Source organism: Physella acuta, unplaced genomic scaffold (genome assembly GCF_028476545.2).
Source record: "Physella acuta isolate Inbredline_101_S28 unplaced genomic scaffold, ASM2847654v3 ptg000034l, whole genome shotgun sequence".
Taxonomy (NCBI): Eukaryota; Metazoa; Mollusca; class Gastropoda; family Physidae; genus Physella; species Physella acuta.
Window position 1 is genome coordinate 173,200 of NW_026731554.1, and position 24,710 is coordinate 197,909.

At 41.9% G+C, this 24,710-nt stretch overlaps 1 protein-coding gene across 2 annotated transcripts in view; it reads right to left on the reverse strand.

Annotated features, from left to right (window-relative positions):
• LOC131942272 (plexin-A2) overlaps positions 1-23,478 on the reverse strand; it is a 174,676-nt gene extending 151,198 nt beyond the window's left edge. The window contains exon 1 of one of the 2 annotated variants that reach the window (XM_059302046.1): positions 23,413-23,478. The gene's annotated coding sequence lies outside the window, so the exon portion shown is untranslated. Of the gene's footprint in view, positions 1-7,038; positions 7,151-23,412 lie in introns of those variants that run through there. The other variant, XM_059302054.1, reaches the window with a different exon arrangement.
• Positions 23,479-24,710: the final 1,232 nt, after the last annotated feature.

Here is a 24,710-nt window from a genome sequence, read left to right on the forward strand (position 1 = left end):
CGCACTTCATCGTCTAATCGATTCACCTTGCACACAACTTAACATTAGTTAGCCCATTCATATTATTTGGCAATGGGTGGACATATTTGTTGACACAGACGACATACATAAATTAAATGAATAACTTGTAACCCGCCTCTGTGCAAACCTATTCATCAAACTAGTATCCCCATAACGGTAATACAAAAACTCACGAAAATAAGAATAACATTAAACCAAATATTGGTCTATATCACAAACCATTGATCTATACCACGTGTGTTTTTTTTCCTTCTTTACACCCCCTCCCCAACGCCCCTCTTATGGAAAAGATGGTAAAGCATCAAATATCATTAGCGCTTCCATACTTTTCAACAATACGTTGAGCAATTCGGTCCATGAAAAATTCACCAGAAATTGGGGAACCTCTCCAACGGAAATGAGCCCCCCCCCCCTACCCCACCCCTTTCCCTCCTTTCTCCACCAAAATATCATAACTGCTGAATAGGGGTGTGTGGGTGTCAACGAACGAGTGTAAGGGAGATAATTGTTTTAGGCGCCTGAAACATAACCAATATTATGACAGGGTGAACACATGGGGTTCTGGTTTTTGAATAACCCCGGGTCTGTTTGGTGATAGGCGGGTGGGTCGGGATGGGGGGGGGGGGGGATAATGAAAGCTCAATTTTGATTTTATGAAACGCTGTTTGAATGATTTCTCAATTTTTTAAATATCTTAATTGACAAGTTTATGTAATTATTTTCTTTCTTACCACCAATTTAATGTCTGGTGTGTTTACTTTAAAAAAAAACCGCAAGTTGAAAGTCAAAATTTTACTAATTTTTCGAAAGAATATTCCGAAAGTGTATTTGTTTAATTCTAATCATCAACCTTTTTTTTTACCTATTGTTTCTTTTGTTTTTAAACTTTACAAAAAACACTATTCCATTTCCACTTTTTTTATCAATGCACTTTTGAAAAATAAGAATAACAAATGCAACACGTTTTAGATAATCATCGACACAAGCGATAACAAAAATTCCACTACTAGTTTACGCCGTTAGCACAATTTTTACCTATGCAGAGCAATACACATAAATGATGATAAAACAAACGAAGCTGGTTTATGTTCGGCAACCAGTTTATCAGAGAGTTCTTATCAAAAGAAACAAACGGTTGGTTCATTTTTTTTTAATGAGGATGGAAATAGTTCTAGGTGAGCACGTTTTAGAGAAAAGAAGAAAAAAAAGCCCTGCCGAGTTTACTACACGTGAGCGGATTCACACCTGCCGTGTTGCGGGGTGTGAAATTAATGTAATGCATTATTTCTTCGTTCTGGTGTGAGCAGGGGTTTGATGGTGTAATGCTTGAGGTCATTTGAGGAATGATTGGGTGGGGTGGGGGTTCAATGGTTTACTGCCTGGGTCATTTGAGGAATGGTTGGGGGGTGGGGGGCAGGGGTTTAATTATTTACTGTCTGGGGTCATTTGAGGAATGGTTGGGTGGGGTGGGGGTTCAATGGTTTACTGCCTGGGTCATTTGAGGAATGGTTGGGGGGTGGGGGGCAGGGGTTTAATTATTTACTGTCTGGGGTCATTTGAGGAATGGTTGGGTGGGGGGGGGGGGGGGGGTGGAGTATGCTCTGGTGGAGTGGATGGATGGGCTCGGGGGGGGGGGGGTGGGTCTAATGGTTCACTGGGTCATATGAGATATTTGAGTGTGGTAGGTACCGATTATTTAGTTGACCCGGTTTCCATGGGTTCTATGAAATGGGTCTTTGATAGGTGTGGGTGATCTATGATATGGGTGGGGGATCTATGACAGGCTGGTTCTATGGCAGTGTGGGGCTTATAACTCAGGTTCTATAAGAAGGGTGTAATCATGGCACGTCTGAGCTATGATTTCGTTTAGAGCAAGTGTTTGTCTTGGGTTGTTTCGTTAAATAACGGTTCGATGTCTAAAACAAAGTCAAACCAGACTGACAAAGGCGCGACGGCAACTAACGCAACCTGTTTTGACAGAATAAGAAAATGTTTCGTTAACTTTGACTCCCTTTGCGCACAAGGTCAAGGCCTCAGTCGGCTGGCCGTCAATGCAACATGGCCGCGACGCTTGGTTATTGCAGATGGCGCGGTGTCAAGGCCGATATCCCATACGATACTTGTCCCACACGATACACGCCCTACGAAACTCACCCCATACAATAATCGTCATAAGATACTCGTCTTATACGATACACGCCCTACGATACTCGTCTTATACGATACACGCCCTACGATACTCGTCCTATACGATACACGTCCCATATGACATGCTTTCCATACAATACTCGTCTCATACGATACACGCCCTACGATACTCATCCTATACGATACACGCCCTACGATATTCGCCCTACGATACACTTCCTGCGATACACGCCCCATACGACATGCGTTCCATACGATACTCGTCCCATACGATACACGCCTACGATACTCGTCCTATACGATACACGCCCTTCGATACTCGTCCTATACGATACACGCCCTACGATACCCGTCTCTTACTAAACAAGATATGACTGGAATTAAAACGTAGTGGAGAGGGGGAGGGGGAGGTGGGGGTTTTAGTGTGTGAGTATTGTGCGAGGGGGGGGGGGATAATTAAGTTTGTAAGGAAGATAAGCCACTGGTATTTTCTGTCACCCACCAGTTTTGATGTAATTTACCGTAATAAAAGGATAATTACATGAGTGAGACCTGGCTGTTTTTCATCGCAATGGAATGGGTTAATGGTCGGGATAGAGTAGGGTTATCAAGGGGTCATGTATGATGCGTGGGTCGGTGGGAGGGGGGGGGGTAATTTGGGGTGTTGTGTTAGGAGTGGAGGTGGGGGTGCGGAGTGTGATGAGATACGATGTGGTACTTAGGGTTGTGGGGAGGTTCGGGTTGTGTTAAGGTCATGTGACTCTGGGGTTTAAAGTCAACTTGGGACTGAACTAATTTTTAAAAAAAACGCACGTACTTACTACATATCCAGCTGCGAGCAACACCTCTAAATACGAACAATACCTCTAGCTACGAACATAAGTTCTAGCTTAAAATAACACATCTAACTACGAATATCTCCACTGACAACGAACAACACCTCTTACATCAACACCTCTTACATCAAACAATATCTCTTACTATGAACAATACCTTTTACTGCGAACAATATACCTCTTACTAAAAACAATACTTCTTACTAAGAACAGTACCTCTTACTAAGAACAATACCTCTTGCTAAGTACAATACTACTAAGTAAAACACATCTAACTATGAACACCTCCTCTAACTAAGATTTTACTACAAGCAATACATCACAATATAAAAAACTACCTACGAACACCACCTCTAACTAACAAACTCCACCTCTAGATATCCATCGTCACATCTTGATCTAACACCCAGTAAGGAAGGTATGTCATTACACACCTCCCAGTGGACAGATTATTTTAAATAATGAATGGACGGGGACGTGAGTGAGTACAATGACAAACCAGTTCTCACACCGCTACGTGAGTACCACGTGGACATTAGTCATGGCCATAACATAATGATGATTACTAATTAGAGAGAAAATAGCCACCCTTTTGTTCGGTGGTTAGTAGAGTGCGTCAAAGACAGCTGGATAAATGCTATGTAATTTTCTAGTTAAGGATGAATGGGGAGTTGTATTTATAAGCGAGATAATAGCGTAGCAAGGGACAAATAGATTTGAGAATATAGAGGATAGATTTACAACCACGACGGATAGATTTAACACCAAGGTGGATAGACATTAGAGTACGAGAGAAATATTTCAGAGGGCAGGAGAGAAATATCCTAAAGGACAGGGGAGAAATATCTTTAAAGGCATGAAAGAAATATCTTAAGAGCGGGAGAGAAATATCTTTAAAGGCATGAAAGAAATATCTTAAGAGCAGGAGAGAAATATCTTTAAAGGCATGAAAGAAATATCTTTAAATGCAGGAGAGAAATATCTTTAAAGGCCTGAAAGAAATATCTTTAAATGCAGGGGAGAAATATCTTTAAAGGCATGAAAGAAATATCTTTAAGAGCAGAAGACAAATGACAGCGACCAGACGACAGTGTCACTAACACCTGTGGCCGACAAAAACAAAATTTAAAACCCAGACGGTTCCCAGTCTGGACATGACCGTTTTTTTTTTGTTAAAAGAAAAGTTAAGTGGTGTGTGTGTGTGTGGGGGGGGGTGCTAACTGCCTACAACGGGTGTAGGCGTTTCTCGGTAAATTAAATGACGGCATGACATGTGGTTTGTCAACAATATGATATTGTGACAACAGCCGGAAATCTTAACCTTTGTCTATACTTTTTTTTGTACACTAAGTCAACACTAAGGCTAGAAATGTTAAACCCAACCTACACGCAACTGACGGCTCCATTCATTATAACCTTACAGTAATTTTAAGCTTTCAAGTTAAACTTACCCTAAAGCTGAGACTGGACTTGGACTAAACCTATTCGTCAGCAGTCTTGACCTCACACTAAACCTAAGCGCAAATCTTAACCCCAACGTATTCCTATCTTAACCCTACATTAACAAACGAGTTTAAAATAAGCTACCAATTATAATTTTCATTACCAGTTGCGCAACACAAAAAATAAACACGTTTCAAATACCAGGATTCTTGTTCGTACATACTTCCCTTGACCCCTTTTATATCGAACAATTCAAGGAAGGCTACACTTAACATGATGCTACACTTAACATTTATCTACACAAAAGACAAAGGCTGACGAATCAGCGATATGTAGGCTACAAGCAAGAGCCCAACAGCTTAACACGCACTTGATGACCGGTCATTCATTATTCATCGTTAACTGACCAGAGAATGGGAGCCGTGTGTTACACTCTCGGCGCGATAAAACGGGGAGGGGCCGCGAGGTCAAGGGTCAAGCTGAAACCTTACGCAAACACCGGGAGTGAGGGGATGACCTGGTTACATAACGTCACCGTACAGGGGTGGGGGGAGGGGAGCGTAATTAACGCTATTGCTAATTTACTAAAATATTGTGAAATTTATACCTAAAAACAATGCTATTGTACTAAAATATTGTGAAATCTAAACTAAAAACATTGCTAATTTACTAAAATATTGAGACATCTATTCTAAACACTAAAAATAAAAGCATTGCTAATTCAATTAATTATCACGCGTTGCTGAGTATCTATACTTAAGCCCCACTAAAAAAATACTGACTAAATTACTGACTAAATTCTGACTAAAATACCAATCCTACCACCACTATCCTAACAAAGAGACTATTGTCAACAACAAACATATATATGCATAACATAAAGACACCATTCGCATACTACCACAGGATAAAACAATAAGACCCAGTCATATTAAATTTTACGCTGTTCGTGCTTTCATATTTTTATTTCAACTAATCTAACGAAGACTTAACACCGAAACGTGCTTTACACAATATTTATTTTCTTCTCAGATTCGAACAATACCTCTCTGTCCACCCTCCCAGACTACGACCAACTGTACCATCACACGTGACACACTGATCGAGCTGGTGTTTTTATGCTTACACGTCGATCGCGATCAATCACGGGTTTCGACGAAGATTAATGGAAGATAAACAAAGCACCGAGAGGAATGTCTTTGATATGATGTGTCTAGTTTCTAGACGGCGTAACTATAAACAACACTTGCTCGTGTTGGAATAGGAACACCGGAACTTCTAAGGGGCTGCGTGTTTTGATAGTTTAGCTACCCTGGTTTGGCTATAACCCTATCTATAACTGTGACCTTCACTGAAACAAGAGTATGTAAAGTAAACATTACTATAAACAATGTAGCAAACGACCTTGCAGCTACCCTCATGCATGAGCCAGGTAAGCGATATGGCTGGTTGGACTCTCGAATGATACTAATTCAGTTACTGGACCGTGACTAGTTCTAACACTGTCCATTACAGAAGCACTGGGTCTAATCCTAAACGGCGACAAACACTAACAACAATATCACTTGAATACTTTGATACCATACTGTATTGTCATGTCGGCTTCGTTAGAAGATGGGGGAGGTTCAGGGTTATACTTTGTGGGAGAAATGGTAGGTACGTTGTAATGTTGTGGGGAAAATGGTACGTTGTAATGGTGTAGGTAAAATGGTACGTTGTAATGTGTGTGAGCAATGCGACTATAGTAGTGTGTGGGGAGAAATGACACGGTTTGGCCTGTGACATAACGTTCTTGTGTGTGGGGTTGACGTAGTGTGTGGGAGTGACGGTGTAGTGGTGTGTGAAAAGTGGTGAGTAAGACACATTATCGATACCAAACAAGAGAACTGCAGAAGCACACAATTGTACGTGTGTCTATAAACACAGGCTGTAAATAAAACCTAAACGAGGCACATCGAATTCCGTGGGAGTATCAATCAGGACTTTCTAGCCGTGTTAACGACAAACCGTTTAGCGGTGACGGGCAAGTCAACGACTCGTCGTGTTTCGGCCGATACAATGTCAAGGTCACGTCTGGCATAATTCTCCAACCACCAAGACTCACCATCACTACTAACAACACCATCATCACCAACATCCATTACCGTCATCTAGATATCACCATCTTCACTTACAATAACACCATCCACACACCATCATCACCAACCAACATCAACACAACCATCACGACTATCACCGTCTTCACTAACCCCACCACCACAACAGCATCACCACCATCATTACCATCTACACCTACACCACTACCACCAATTACACTAAATTCTACACCAAACCAAGTAAAAATGTCGCTAAATCTGGCCCGCTTAACACTGTTGTATCAATAGAGATGTACCGCACTCTTTTGTATGAGGCCAGTTGTCGTGTCATTCAAGCGACCTACGCAAATAGACTTTCGGCTAGTTTGACAATCAAGACAACACCCACCCATACACACATACACCAATAAACCCATAACAAACTAAAACATACACAACACAATCCACACATCAACACAAACACCTAAACAAACATCAACAAAACTATGTCTTACCTTTCTAGAAGAATGATCACCTGTCTTAATTTCTTGAATGAAGTAAAATAAAATAAATTTCTAAAAACACGTGTCACTAAACGGAATTTCCCGAATAAAATAAAACGAAAACAATCCTTAAGAAACACGGCAGTAATCGATTCTCTGATAATCCGATAATCACATCCTACAATTACGGTCACAGTATCCAAAGTAGTCCAGAAAAGCCTAAATGATTATCACGTTACACGCATCAAAAACAATTCCGTGACAAGTTTGAATGTCCTTTTAACAATGTTAATTATTTCAATATAAACAGTCCATAGTTCACAAAAAAATGTTAGTTTTTCGTATCAAACCTGAGATAGAATTAAGTTAAGAATCTAATACTTATTTATCATGAAATAACGAAAAATAATACGACCATCCCTGTGTGTGAAAAAAATAAACTATTATGAAACCTTACACCACATAGAGCCGCGTTGTTCTAACACCACAACACAACCCTACCGTATCCTTGTCCTCAACGCCGTGTTTGCCGAGCCGGCTTAGCGAGGGCAGATGTGAGGGGGGTGGAACGGTGGTGGAGAGGGAGACGCGCGGCGGACAATACCGTGTGTGTGTGTGTGTGTGTGTGTGTGATCCCGCTCAACCTTCGCGCTCGAGCATGCACGTGCTACTCACCCTCCCCCCCCCCTCCCTCCCCCTCCCTCCTCAACGCTGACGGCAGAACGCGATCGAGTGCTAAGCTTCACTCGAGTTCATAGACACTGTGGCGAGTAGCACCGCGCAGTGAATGAGGGGGGGGGGGGGAGGTGGAGGACGGGAGGGGGGTGCCGACTGTCGGAGATGGAATATTCATGCTATCTCAAGGATTGATATGGTCGCGGTTGAATTACCATACGTCCAGCGTCCGCTCTAACACGGGAATCACGTGCACACGGCTAATGGACAGGAGAGATGTAGAAAACACAAGAAGACTAATTAAAAGATTGTCCTTTTTTTTAAAAACCTAGATCAATCAAGTAGACTTGGCCTACATTTTTAAAATAATAGAAAGCTAAATAGTACTAATATTGCTTAGTAAACAGAAAGTGGTTAAGAAAATAATTAAATACCCAGTGTTTAATCACCTTGTTAATTTAAGTGTTGATACTTTAAGCTAATTTATTATACACATTGCAATACATATTAGTCCTGTGAGTTGATGTCCCAAATTCGGAGCACGGTGGATAAGTGAATTTAGGTCAAAAGAAAACAAGCCGGAAAGTCCAAAGTCTGACCTTGTCAAGATAGGGGCGCTAGAGGTCCACGCAAACAAAAAGTTCATGAATGACTAGCTCCAATGTATAGATAATGTATGTCGTGATCCAATACACAGACATTGAATGTCCTGTAATAATACACAGACACTGAATGTCCTGTAATAATACAGACACTGAATTTCCTGTAATAATACACGGACACTGAATGTCCTGATCCAATACACAGACACTGAATGTAATGATCCAATACACAGACACTGAATTTCCTGTAATAATACAGACACTGAATGTCCTGTAATAATACACGGACACTGAATGTCCTGATCCAATACACAGACACTGAATGTAATGATCCAATACACAGACACTGAATTTCCTGTAATAATACAGACACTGAATGTCCTGTTGTAATACACATACACTGAATGTCCTTTAATAATACACAGACACTGAATGTCCTGATCCAATACATAGACACTGAATGTCCTGATCCAATACACAGACACTGAATGTCCTGTAATAATACACAGACACTGAATGTCCTGATCCAATACACAGACACTGAATGTCCTGTTGTAATACACAGACACTGAATGTCCTGTAATAATACACAGACACTGAATGTCCTGATCCAATACACAGACACTGAATGTCCTGTTGTAATACATAGACACTGAATGTCCTGTGATAATACACAGACACTGAATGTCCTGTAATAAAACACATACACAGAATGTCCTGATCCAAAACACTAACACCACCAGAAAACAAGCGAAGACAGTTTACGTCCAGACTAATTAAAACACACCCAGACAATGAATGTCCAAAAAACAATTATTATATGTCCCAGACCAATAACTAGACAGACAATGAAGGTCCGGAATCAATAACAAGCGACTTTATGAAGGCTCAGAACCCAAAAACCAAGCCAATAAAGGTGAAGAACCACTAACCAGCTAATGTCCAGAGAACAAAATGCAGGTCACCGTCACCAGACCAGGGTAAAGATATGACCTTGAAGAGGTCAGGGTAAGGATATGACCCTGGAGAGGTCAGGGTAAAGATATGACCCTGGAGAGACCTGTCAAAAGACATGGCCCGGAGAGACTAGGGTAAAGATATTAGAGAGACCAGTGTAAGACAAGACCTGGAGAGCCAGGGTAAAGACATGAGAGAGGCCTGTCTAAAGACAAAACCTGGAGAGGCCTGTCTAAAGACATGACCTGGAGAGGCCTGTCTAAAGACATGACCTGGAGAGGCCTGTCTAAAGACATGACCTGGAGAGGCCTGTCTAAAGACATGACCTGGAGAGGCCTGTCTAAAGACGTGACCTGGAGAGGCCTGTCTAAAGACATGACCTGGAGAGGCCTGTCTAAAGACGTGACCTGGAGAGGCCTGTCTAAAGACATGACCTGGAGAGGCCTGTCTAAAGACATGACCTGGAGAGGCCTGTCTAAAGACGTGACCTGGAGAGGCCTGTTTAAGACATGACCTGGAGAGACCAGTGTAGGACATCAGTCTGGAGAGGCCGAGCATCACCAGTGAGGGCCCGCTCAAACAATGTGCCATGCCGGTGGCGCTAACCCACAGGAAATGTTCTTCTGTTGACGTCTGCTCTTCAGAAGATGTGGCGGTCTGGCCGGATGACGTCACGGTGTATATAGTTTTCAGGTGCACCAAACTGGGGCCTTCACGTCTGGTCTTTGTCAACACTGGGGTAACGCTAGTATTTTAAGCTGGGGGTGGGGGAGGGAGATTTCCGAGTAGAAAACAAACGGGGTGTTTTTTGTGTGCTCGTGTGTGTTTGCATGACGTACGCGTGTGTGTATCTGTGAGTGTAGGAGAATGCTAGTGTGTTTGTATCTTTGTGTATGAGTGTCTTTGTATAAAAATTTGACCCTCTCTGTGATCACGTGACCCGCTCCGTGATCACGTGACCATACTCTGACACAACGGGGTCACTAAGGATGCGGGATACAACGTGATTGTAAGTTTGCCCAGATGTTCATACCCAACACCATCACCCAATAGCTCAGTGGACAACTGGGGGGGGGGGGGACGGACTATGATATAAAGACTGGACCTGCAATGATGACTTTGTGAGCATGCAAATAGGTAAGGTACTCGTAGTTTTAACTTTTCATTCTAAGTATTACTGCATTTTGTGATCATCCGAAAACTAACTGTGGACTAACAGTTAAAACTTGACCACAAGCGCCAACGAACATACAAGCCAGACGCAGCTTGCAACAAGCCAGATTTTAAATTTTAAATTTTTCGTTGAGAAAAAAAAAACTAGAAAAAAACTACCTGGAAGGAAAGTGTCAAATTCTCACAATACAGTATTGATTTTTACATTGTCACGATTACAGTATTGATTTACACGCGATCTAGAGGAAGCATGTTTGTTTTACCGTATATTTATATTTGTAACACCCAACTGTTATATTCTTATATATCAACTTCAACATTTTCGCTTCATATCACTTGTATATCAACTTCAACAATTAGATCACGTATCAACGCCAGCAGTCCCATCTCACTTCAACTTCAACAAGCCCATCTAACAAATCCTACTCTCAAAGCCGGGTCATGAAAACACCCAAATCGTGCCCGCCCCGCTCACAAAGATTCCCCACAACGCCCTACCCAGATGGAGACCCGACTTTTCCAATCAACGACCGCCCCCTTTTAAAATTTGAAACCGTTCACTCATTTAAATTTGTAATCAAGCGAGGCATTAGCAGTGTTGTCAGTCCAACGACGGAGACCGTCGTCCGATGCTCTCTCTTGGAGTGCCAAAGCTTGTAGTTTGTGTTTCAATGGCGTTATTCCACCAGCGGTGATCATAGAAGTGCCAGAAAAAAAGTCGAACTAGAAAGTAGATTTCTCAATGCTTTAAAGTCAATGACATCGATTATTCAGCAATTAAAACCTAACCATAACCGGATGTTTTCTAGCCTAATCCAAACAGCGGTCACCAGGTAATCCGTAAAGCAGCTTGGCTTAATCGTCTGAGAATGCGTGCTGGTAATGGGTGTATCGATACTTACCAAACGAGCACGTGATTCTGATAGCAATTGTGTATCGATACCACCCCCAGACAGAAACAAACAGATGTGTCATTATGCTTGTATTCGGTATACCGATATCACCCAAATAGATGCGTTCATAGGGCAGCAATGGGTGTATCGATACCACCCAACCCCCCACCCCCAGAAACACACACACAGACGTGTCATAATGCCCGTATTGGAGTATATCGATACCACCCAAACAGATGTGCCATTCTGTTTGGCTTTGGTTGCATCGATACACGGAACTACAGTGAAAGTGTGATTGTATGCATGTGGGTACGTATGTGTATGCTGTGTGTGCCTACGAGTGCTTTTGTGTATCCATGAGTGTGTATGTGTAGTATATGTACGCCAGTTAGAAGGAAGAATAAGCTGAACATTTTTATATATATATATAAAGAAATAGAGGGGAAAAAACAGAATGAGCTTACTAACCTACAGATGAAGTAGCACACCACAAAACAGATTTTAAAACCTATCCTTAAACACGACAGGTGAAAGATTCATAGACATTATTTTTTTTTTAAACCAGGGGAGGGAAATCTTGGCAACCTAGCCGAGTTATTGACCTTTCTCATAAACACAACAACGTTGAGTAAAGAAAAATATTTTTTTTTTAAATGTAATGTGTCTACTTGATTAAGTGAAGTTTAGTTAAAACCAAACATATTCATCATCTTTTTTCCGTTTTGTTCACAAGACAAATATGAAGTAGAGTTCGTCTGTTTCAATGAGCTCGGCATGCAAGGAGTCAAAATTATGCCCAGCCGCCTTTGTTTCCCTAACTTGAGTTAGTTACCCATCAGAGTTGGGTGGACGTTTTACCGACTTGGACCCGGACTCGAACTCGAGACTTTCGGGTTCTCAGTCAAGCGCTCTACCGCAGCCCCACACATTTCATATGACAAACGATAAATAAAACGACAGGTCACTTCAAAATGGGTTACTTTTTTTTTAAAACAATAAAAGCCAACTGATTTAATACAACAATACTGCTTACTTCCAACCCCAACCCTTCAATGATTATAGGGCTGGTAAGTAGGTCACAAATCAGTTGTATGGCTCATACTGGTTTTATTGAGCCGTAGAACTGGTTGGTTACCTACTTACTAGCCCTACTGTGAGCAATATTACAACAAAGAACAGTTAAGTAATGCATTAGTCACAGGTCTCAAACCTAGAGTCGACCCGTCCCCCCCGCCTTTCCCTCCCTCCCCCCCCCCCCCCCCCACCCCCCACCCACAAACTCACCGGGGCAATTACATGTAACAGCTGGGTTTATCCGTGATAAAGAAATAAATAAAACCTGAATGTCTGGACGCCGGAGCTGCATCGCTGACGCCACGATTAAAGGCACGGCTAGTTGAGTAATAACAGGAATGCTTCGCGGAAAGATTTTTGCTCCTAATCTTCAAAGAACTCATCTTTTTGGTAAAGAAAGCCAGATTTTTTTTTCGTGCCAGAGATTTGCCAGATAGCCAGCGCCGATTAGAATACTGCGTCACATTACGTCACACCCGATGAAATCACCCATGGGCGGCGTATCTATTCCCGTGGGTGCCGGGCGTCGTTAGACAGAAATCTAAATCACGTTGTTGTTTTTTTTCTTTGATGGGGAGGAGTGGGGGAGGTATGGGGGAGGTATTGGGGAGGTATGGGAGAGGTATGGGGGAGGTGTGGATTTGTGTACTCAAAACGAAGAGGACGAGTTATCCACAGAGGCGTCCGTCTACCCCGGGCTGTTAATGAAACCTGGGACATGAATGAGTGCAGTGTGTTCTATGCGAGTCTCCGCCCCAAACACTCGTGGAAATAAATGTTTTGGCGTGTTTACACTCGGTCTGCGAGGAGTGTTGAGGCGTGGGGGAAAGAGTGGAGGGGAGGGGTAGAAGCAGTGCAGACGATGATATAATGACAAATTGTAACACGGGCCAGACATTAGGGGTGGGGTTGTCTGTTCAGCAGGCGCGAATGTAAAAAAATGAGTGTACAAAATTTGCGACTTAAATAAATTTATAACTCAAGACTTGGTGAGAAAATAAATTTTGGCATTGGAAATTTACAACTCGAGACTTTATTAGCTAATTTACACATTCCACTTTGCTAAAATATTAAACTTTACGATTTTTTAACGAAATTTACACACTGTAACTCAGCTATAAGAAAATGTATACATTGCGGTATTGTTTTGAAATGCAGATATTGCTTCTTTGTTACAAAGCTAACCATTGCGATTAGGTAACAAGTTTACAATTTGCAACTTTCTATTCGCATCAATAAGCATTTTGTACAGTCACGTGATGTTTTCAATTTACATTACAGATCCACGTCTGTGTCGGCATATACTTGGCATATACTCAACATATTGATTAGCGCTTTACTTCCAGTCTAATACTCACCTAATTGACACGACGCCTTACAAGGCTTAGACTTCAAACGTAAAGCTCAACGAAATGACACGACGCGGGCATAGACTCCCAACCTAATACTCACCAAATTGGCAGGACGCTTTACAAGGCAATGACTCACAAATTTACATCACACTTCACAAGGCAACGACTCCCAACCTAATACGCACCAAATTTACATCACACTTCACAAGGCAAAGACTCCCAATCTAACACCAAATTTACATCACACTTCACAAGGCAAAGACTCCCAACCTAATACCAAATTTACATCACACTTCACAAGGCAAAGACGCCCAACCTAATACTCACCAAATTTACATCACTCTTCACAAGGCAAAGACTCCCAATCTAATACGCACCAAATTTACATCACTCTTCACAAGGCAAAGACTCTCAACCTAATACCAAATTTACATCACACTTCACAAGGCAAAGACGCCCAACCTAATACTCACCAAATTTACATCACACTTCACAAGGCAAAGACTCCCAACCTAATACCAAATTTACATCACACTTCACAAGGCAACGACTCCCAACCTAATACTCACCAAATTTACATCACACTTCGCAAGGCAAAGACGCCCAACCTAATACTCACCAAATTGACACGACGCTTTACAAATACGTTTTTTCTGAAGCTGATATGAAAGCCAGATGTTTTGTAGAGGCATATTTTTTTGTGTTTTTTTTTTAAACTTGACTTGCTGAGGACAACTCGAATAAAAAGGAACAACACGAAGAAAATCACAAGGCAAATGGATGGTTCAGGGGCTGAAGGGAGGTAACAGCTGACGAGTACAAGGACAAGGGAGGTAAGTTGGAATGGGTTGACGACTTGAGCAGACTAGGGGCATGGGTGAAATACAATACGCTGTGAGGGCGGTGGGGGAGGGGTGGGGGCGTGATTTAGACTTCAGAGAAATATTTTTTTTATTATTTATTGTAGAAAGATTAGAAGATGGGGGACGGGAATGTCTGGTATGAAGGCTTGAAACAGACGATTGAGGGTCTGGAAAAGAGGAACTTTAAAAGTAAATAACGTGGGCCTTGTGGCGCCTTATTGTATAGTTATGTTGTTTAAGTATTTTGTAATATTCAGCGAATGGGATAGCTGGATAAGATTGGTAAATAGTATGTTGCATTGATTGTTATTTGTGCACGGTTAAGGTTTGAAGTTGTTATTGTCTTGTATTTGTGTTGATGTTAATTATAAACAGTTTTACAATTTTGAGTTGAGAGAGATGACATTGGCTCTCGTGCAAAACCACAACTGACGAGACACCAGCTCTAACTCTTCGCCTCACACCCCCCCCCCGTACACACACAGACACTACCCCCCCCCCCCAACAATAAATACCACCCAGACACTGGCTGTAACTCTTCACCTCACAAACCCCCTCCACCCACACAAATACCACCCAGTTAAATACATAGGAACATCGCATAAATTACACCCACATAAATCCCACCCACACACCGGCTCCCCACATAAATCCCACCCACACACCGGCTCCCCACATAAATCCCACCCACTACACAACAACGGCTTCCCAGATGAAGCTGTTTCTCCTCCACCCCCCCCCCCCCCCTCTTATAGACAAAAGCTGACGCTTGATTACCTCCCCTACGCACGGAGTTATTACTCCCACTTCTGTTAACACAACATTTCGCCATCCCCCGTAAGTTCCGAGTTTTTTAAATCTTTTCAAAACAAAATCCTACGTCACTTCCTGTTTACCTATGTCATGAGCTCTTTCATGCTGTGGTTGGTTCGAGAAAACACTCCATAAAATTAGCCCTAGCTAGACGCTAACCCAAACCCAACACTAAGCTAACAGATAAGCGATAGTTCGTCGTTTAACCGTACTCAAGTTATTCTTCTTGCCATCAATGCAACGTCAACAGCCAACTTAACACTGACCCATACTCTAAACTAAATACCCATAGTTGTTAAAATGCAAAGAGCGTAACGAATGTATTATTTTTCTAGAAAAGCTACCCTGACTTAACTTGAACCTAACCAAGATCCTAACCCTGATGAGATTATACAAATGCGTAGTTTCCACAAGAACCCACAAACCTAACATGTTAACGTTAACATGTCCCCAACAGCGACGAGAGCTTATAAATTAAAATCAACTTAAAATAAAATAACCATAAATAAATGGCTCAATAGTCAGAAGAGTGGTAAAAATCAAGTCTTAAAGCCTGGACAGCAGGTTGAGGGAAGTCTGATGTAAATACCTAAATTATTTGAAGACGTCAGCAAAATTAGAAAAGTCTGGTGTAAATATTATTATTAGATGAGGAAATTATACGGTGAAACGTATTTCTTATGAACAACTTTCTGTATCAAGCAATTCACTTTAAAGGAGTTAATAACATGCGAAAATTGACTTTTTTGTTTCCTTTTAATCATACCCCCCCCCCCCCCACCTCCACGCATACACCAGATGCCAAACTGCTCCACACTTTCGATTCTATTGATTAAATAAGGATCGGATAACCTCTAAATATTGCTGACTGCGCAGTGTAACATGTGAAAGCGAAGTGGAATTTACACATGTGAAAACAAAATGTCACAAACACATGTTTGTAAATAAAGTGCCTCTGGAAAACAGTGTGGAAAACCTTCTGTGATGTACCTGGCACTTAATAAAACCTAATTAAGCCAATTTTTTAAATGACGAACCGAGAAATAAAAGTTAAAGTTTTGTGTGTGTGTATATATATATATATATATATATATATATATATATATATATATATATATATATATATATATATATATATATATATATGCGCCTGATCCCAGACGGCAGTTCCCACCAAGGTTCAGAGCCAGCCACTATCTGCGTAATATGTGCCCTCGCCTGCAAGTTATCTCCCTGGGCAGACAAGTGTCCAGATACTGTCATCACGGCACACCAACATTACCCCGGCCTGTCCTTGATAAGTGGGGGGTGGGGGGGCTGAGACACCTTGCCATAAGGGGGGGGGGGGCTGAGACACCCTGCCATAAGGGGTGTAGGGGGCTGAGACACCCTGCCATAAAAGGGGGGTGGGGGCTGAGACACCCTGCCATAAGGGGTGTAGGGGGCTGAGACACCTTGCCATAAGGGGGGGGGGGGGGGCTGAGACACCCTGCCATAAGGGGTGTAGGGGGCTGAGACACCCTGCCATAAAAGGGGGGTGGGGGCTGAGACACCCTGCCATAAGGGGTGTGGGGGGGGGGCTGAGACACCCTGCCATAAGGGGTGTGGGGGGGTGGGGCTGTGACGCCCTGCCACAAGGGGTGTGGGGGGGGGGGGGCTGAGATGACGTGATACTGACGTTGTTTATTTAAGATTTGTTCAAAGTTTAGTCAGGGGGTCAGAGGTCAAATTTTTGTCCAGACGTCTCCAGGTGGGATTTGAGTTTATCTGGTGTTTATATAACCCAGGCCGTGGTGATAATCTGTGGCGGATTAAAGGTAGTGGACGGGGGTTCGGTCGGGGGTTCGGTCGGGGGTTCGGTCGGGGGTTCGGTCAGTTGAACTAGGGATACACTTAGGGGTCCAGTCAGGAGTTCTGGCAAGGATACAGTCAGGGGGTCAGTAAGGGTTCAGTCACGGGTACAGTCAGGTGTATAGTCGGGGTCAGAAAGGCGGTCAGTCAGGTGTTAAATCAGTCTACCTTTAAAGAAATCACGCGAATACCAGGATATTAAAGTTCTAGCACGTCTCCCAACTCAAGCGTGACGATTATAAAGATGTAACTAATTATGATAACAAGGAAAGAGATAATGATTAAAATGTTATAAATTATTTTTAATTGTGTAATTAGAGATGAGAACAACTCTAGCACCTGTGGTACAGAATGGTAAATTTATTATTCAAGTAATTTTTTTAAAATCATCAAGTCAATAAGCGATGGGAAATTGATCATATAACTCTAACAACTGTTCAAGTTGAATATACTTTTTATGATAATATAACTTATACTTATGTATATATGATCTTTTAAAAATATAATCACATGCAATAATTTAAAACCTTTCTTTGTGTGTTTCTTACCCGTACCCTCGTCTGACCCCACGCCCACCCTCGCCCCACCCCCCATGCCGTAAGAAAACCCCACTTTATCCCGTCGTCTCTCCCTACACACATTACGAAAATTCCAACAGTCTAAATTATTTAAAGAAAACATTCTCAAGCACCCCCCCCTATCTAGCCCCACACCTCCAAATTCTGGACCGACTATTGTAGTTACCTCCCCTCCCCCTTACCTTTTCAGCCCCACCACTCATAAACACCCTCCTAAATAAAGCAACACGGCAAGGGACACGACTCAAGTGGGAATTACTGGCTCGTCATAAAAACATGTTCACACGCCCCAACACAAAAGCCGACCCCCACCCCTTTACGACCCCCCGCCTACCCACCCCCATTCCACCACAACTTTCCCAGGATTTATTCTTTTCATGTATATGAATAACAGATTTCTATAGAAAAAGCTACAGGCAGGAATAACTACAGTAAACGGCAGAAAATATTCAGTTTCTTTTATTCACAGACCAGGGAAAGAAACAAAAAACTAGGCGCATGCGCAAAAAGCTACAGACACTAGTATAGACATTGTTTGGTCTATCGGACGTTTTCTTGAATAACCGCCCAGGTTGCCGAGAATTTGTCTTAGCATCTAATTGCGATTTTTAAAGCGCTTATGCTGAGGGCCTGATAGTAATTTTCAAAAACAAAGCATAATATGCATATATATATATATATATATATATATATATATATATATATATATATATATATATATATATATATATATATATATGTTGATTTTTCCATGCTTGTTTTGTGCATCGATACATTAGTGTATGTAACCGTCTGAATGTGTATAATTTAGTTAAGCCATACTTGTATTCGTCCAGAGAAATGCACAAGTAGGGCCTACTAGTTTGAAACCAACCTCGATAAGATCCATAAAAGCCGTATTTCAGGCAGGTCCCTTAGCACTCAGACTACTAGCAAAACGACAACAAATCAGTATATTTATCGCTTTGATCTTCCACAATAAATAATTAATTTGGACGAGATGATTTAGAACTTTGGTCATGTTCAGACAGGGAAAAACAGTGTAAAAAAAAACTTGGAGATATTTACAAACCTACCGAAATTATCCTGTGTGCCCAACCTGCACAACCTGTGACACAACCTACTTAAATTAAACGCTAAAAGTAAATTTAAAAAAAAACGACACATTTTTTGTGTGTGGCGTCCTAATCCTCTCGCAATCTTTTACCGTTCATACCCAAGACAAGAGTTCATCAATGACCTCGCCATACAGGGGGGAAGTGTGGTCAGCACAATGCCCAGCCGCCTTAGTTGCCCTAATGTGAGTCAGTTACCCATCAGAGCTTAGTGGACTCTAAGGAGTCTACTATCCGACCACGACATTCCTTTATCGCAAGGTCTTTTTGTGAGGCGCCCTAATACTTTATCTTAAAATCTTCAAAGGCTCATTTTAAGAATTAATAAATGAACGAGCGTACTTTAAAAAAAAACGATATAAAGGTAATATATTGCGCATACTCGTTCAAAATATTACAAATGATCACCACAACATGTAAGAAACTGATAGCTATGCCTGACTCTCTATAACCCATACCCCCCCCCCCCCCAACACCAAATAAAAAGAAGCTTCTAGTGAAATCCTGCGATCTGAAATAGAGCAGAAAATTGGCTGCATACCTCAACGACGTGACGTAACAGACAATCTAATTATACGACGGTATTAATGGCGTATAGCCTTTCCACTGCGGGTAATCGAATACCGAATAATGCAACACGATACCGGTTTAAAAACACGCGAGGTCGCGATGGGGGGCGTGCGAGTACAATCCGATAACCACGCCTTTATGGTGAGTGCAAGGTGGGAGAATAATACCGATACATCAGCTGACCGTGTCCACTCGAAAAAGGTCGACCCGCCCAAGGTCAACCATTCCAAGGTCAACCTGTCCAGGGTCAACCAGTCCAAGGGCAACCAGTCCAAGGTCAATCCGCCTAAGGTCAACCAGTCCAAGGTCAACCAGTCCAAGGTCACATATACTAAAGATCATTTTAAATTAAAAATCATCTCACAAAAGGGTCACATTTTATAACAGTAGGCTCGCTATCAAAGATAATCTCAACCAAGGTCGCCTGAGTCAAGGTCACATGAATAAAGATCAAGCGATAATGGTTTAGATCGTGGAGATGAAGCATTAAAGCAAACCGCCAGTGCTTTACAAAATGTGAAATGAATTAGATAAAGAGAAGGGTGGGGAGAGAAAGAGGGAGATAGAAAAAACATGTGACACACTGGATTTGTTTTTTTAACGGACGTAATAATCCATCCATTAGCACCAACGATTTAAGCTCTAATTAAAACCAGGCTGCGTCTTCGTGTTAATTAACACCCTACTTCAATTATATCTTGTCCAAGGTCACTTGCCAGAAAGCCCCCCCCCCCCCTCCCCTTTGCCCCTTCCCCTTTGTATTTTGAAGCAGTCTCCACAGAAAGTTTTCTTCTTAATTAACGGTTAAACGCTGTTTTACTAAGATCTTCATCAGCTGAACTAAAACAGTGTTTAACTTATTGAAAGGATCATCTGGTACAGTTGAGTCTAGGAGACTTACAATAAAATTTAACCAAAGGAAATAAATTGTAAGAAATTATAAGGGCTATGGTTTGAAGGGTAAGATATTTTATGTAGGTAAATATGGTAACATTGTGAACAGTTTTCTAGTGTAATCACTTTTTAGTATGACTAGCTTTTAGAGTGACGGCCTAATTTAAAAATCCTCTAGCGTGACAACCCTTTAGCAAGAGAACTTTCTAGCTCAACAACCTTCTAGCGTGACAACCACCTGGCGTGACAACCTCTAGCGTGACAGCACACGTTGAACGAGGAGGGAGGAAGTGCAGTGTCAGCACAATTGAAGGGGTTTCTTTCATCTAGACAGGGGCCGACAGGTCGACTTGAGAAGGTTAACGGTCGTCCTCACGCAGGTGACTGGCACAGGTATGTGCTTCAACAGGCCAGGTAAGGTCGGGAGCATGTCTGAGATCGGCGGCACTAGTATACAAGTGTTTGTTATGTTGTGTGGTAGTCGGCACTAACATACAAGTGTTTGTTATGTTGTGTGGTAGTCGGCACTATACATGTGTTTTTATGTTGTGTGGTAGTCGGCACTAACATACAAGTGTTTGTTATGTTGTGTGGTAGTCGGCACTAACATACAAGTGTTTGTTATGTTGAGTGGTAGTCGGCACTAACATACACGTGTTTGCTATGTTGTGTGGTAGTCGGCACTAAGATACAAGTGTTTGTTATGTTGTGTGGTAGTCGGCACTAACATACAAGTGTTTGTTATGTTGTGTGGTAGTCGGCACTAACATACACGTGTTTGTTATGTTGTGTGGTAGTCGGCACTAACATAAAAGTGTTTGTTATGTTGTGTGGTAGTCGGCACTAACATACACGTGTTTGTTATGTTGTGTGGTAGTCGGGACTAACATACAAGTGTTTTTATGTTGTGCGGTAGAACATTAATGTTACATGTTAATTCATGCATGTTATGTATTAGCTCATTAATGTTGTATGTTAACTCAAGTATGTAGTATGTTGGCTTAGATATGACATATATAAGCTAAATAATGTTGCGTTTTAGCTCATTAAGTACACTAACCTATGTTACGTATTAGCTCGCGAAACATGTTAGCTAACGCATGGTATGTGACAGCTCATTAAGGGTGTTTGTCATCTCACGCATGTTAAATATTAACTAATTAATGATGTATGATAACCAGGTTGTTAAATATTAGCTCATTAAATTGTTATATCACGCATGTTATACAATAGCTTGTTAGTGTTGCATGTTGGCTTAGCGAAGTTGCATTTTGCATAGCTATATAATGTGTAAGTGCACTTACATATTTTTATATTAGTTCATGTGCCATCTATGTCAGCATATGATTATAGTAAGTATTCAGCTATTGTTATATGTTAGCACTGCAACTCATATGGCGACATTATTGGTAAACAAACCACTTGAGTTAGATAGAGTGGTGGGGTGCACCATTGCTACACGTAGTCAAACTTTGAACTTTTGGTTAGTCTAGTGATGAGCGTCTCACTTACTCACTCACTCACTCACTCACTCACTCACTCACTCACTCACTCACTCACTCACTCACTCACTCACTCACTCACTCACTCACTCACTCACTCACTCACTCACTCACTCACTCACTCACTCACTCACTCACTCACTCACTCACTCACTCACTCACTCACTCACTCACTCACTCACTCACTCACTCACTCACTCACTCACTCACTCACTCACTCACTCACTCACTCACTCACTCACTCACTCACTCACTCACTCACTCACTCACTCACTCACTCACTCACTCACTCACTCACTCACTCACTCACTCACTCACTCACTCACTCACTCACTCACTCACTCACTCACTCACTCACTCACTCACTCACTCACTCACTCACTCACTCACTCACTCACTCACTCACTCACTCACTCACTCACTCAATCACTCACAGATGAACCATAGCGGTATCTTTAGCACATAGATACAAGCCGGCAACACAGGAACCTCTGCTATGGGATTTTGCTGAGGGTCTATGCAGTGAAAGTAACAGGCATAGGTTAGAAATGGACCTAGAATAGTGACGAGGTTAGGCTAAAAAGGGGCCTTGAATAGTGACGAAGATAAGCTATGACCGGGCCTAGAATATTGTCATGCATAGGCTAGAAATGAGCCTAGATTATTGTTATGCATAGGCTAAATGAGCCTAGAATATTGTCATGCATAGGCTAAATGAGCCTAGAATAGTGACTAGTCTAAACTACTCTAGAACAGGGTCAAGGCTAAATACAAATCCAGGTTAACGTCGCGACTAAACTAGTAACGTGCAATGAACGACGACCTATAAATAACGTATACACTAAGACTTGATTGTTTTAAACTATACCACGCATCACGCAGCTAAACTACACTCAAACTTCAACGTTTTAAACTCTACCACGCATGGCATAACTAAAACAGACCCCATCGATCACGCTATAAAAAAAAACAACCCTAAAAAAGTTACATCGGCTACGATGACGTCGTCCCATGCGCGGCTAGCCCGTATGCTCAACGTGCGCGTTCAACTGGCCATAATGAACAAACGGGCTGCGCGCTGTTGCACTGTGCGTAGGGCGTCAACAAAGAAACGCAGCTATTTCCGACCTAGTCGAGTGGTTGCTGTATTTTTTTAAATATATATTGGCCCACAAGCGTGTCAGCGGTGCGAATGTGTTGTGAGTGTTGTAAGAAATGGATGTGTGTGTAGTGAGTTAACACACCGATGCCTGTGTATGAGTAGTAAAAAAAAAAAGGTAGTATATGTGTGTGTTTAATACGAGTTATGTATGAGTGTGCACACGCGAAGATAATAAATCATATAACAATCTTAGGGTTAGACTCTGATCCTAACCTCCAAAAATAAACAGTGCACTATAGAAAATGTTAACTTAAACTTTAAGTTAAAGCCGGCCCTGCAGATTAAAGATGAGGGAAAAAATCATGAACTTACCCAATTAGCCAATAATCCAAGTAGAGGTGTCAATTAATGTTTAATTTCTTGAAACTCTTAAATTCTGAAATGAAGAAAAAGTGAATGTCACTGTACAGCACACTATTTCACCTGTGTATGTGTATTGTCAAACTATTTCACCTGTGTATGTGTGTGTATGTGTATTGTCACACTGTTCCACCTGTGTATGTATGTGTGGTGTGGGGGTGGATCAACTCGACTAAACATGATACATGATACGGCTAACCCTTTTGTACCGTCAGTGAAACGAAAAGCGCAGATTTTTCCGTCCGTCGACGGTAAATAAGAATACCAAAAATTAGGAATGTTGCGGGGTGTAAAGATTCAATGCACACTATCAGATCTGACAGTTCGTTTAGAGGGATTTTCTCTGAAGCTTCCATCTGGGTATATGAATAGGGTGATTGTCTAGTCAGTGCTACGGGCAGGGTTCCATACAATCAAGATACATAATAAGGGGATGTCAGTGCCTGGTGGATTAGGAGACGTCAGAGCTGGGTGGATTATGGGACGTCAGAGTTGGGTGGATTAGTTGACGTCAGTGCAGGGTGGATTAGGGGATGTCAGAGTTGGGTAGATTAGGGGACGTCTGAGCTGGGTGGATTACGAGACGTCATAGTTGGGTGGATTATGGGAAGTCAGAGTTGGGTGGATTAGTAGGGGACGTCAGAGCTGGCTGGATTAGTAGGGGACGTCAGAGCTGGGTGGATTATGGTACGTCAGAGCTGGGTGGATTATGGTACGTCAGAGCTGGGTGGATTATGGTACGTCAGAGCTGGGTGGATTATGGGACGTCAGAGTTTGGTGGATTAGGTGACGTCAGAGCTGGGTGGATTAGTAGGGGACGTCAGAGTTGGGAGGATTTGTTGACGTCAGTGCAGGGTGGATTATGCGACGTTAGAGTTTGGTGGATTAGGGGACGTCAGAGCTGTGTGGATTAGGGGACGTCAGAGCTGTGTGTTCTAATGAAAGTCCTACACACTACAGCGCCATGTTAATACAGGACCTGATTTTGTTAATTATCCAGCAAGGAAAAAATAACTTGTATCGAATGTATTTTTCGACGTGTTTTCTGTTTCTTCCACATGGCGGTAATGAGTTGCCACAACCACTGACAAAGAAGCAGACCATCACAACACTTAACACAGCAAACTTCCTCAAATATATTTTTCTCAATTATAATTAGTGCTTGCGTGCATTGGGGAATTCCCGTAGAAACCAAGAGAAAGGGGAACTAACTCGCGGTAAAAAAAAAAGGTTTGAATTATTTAGTGATA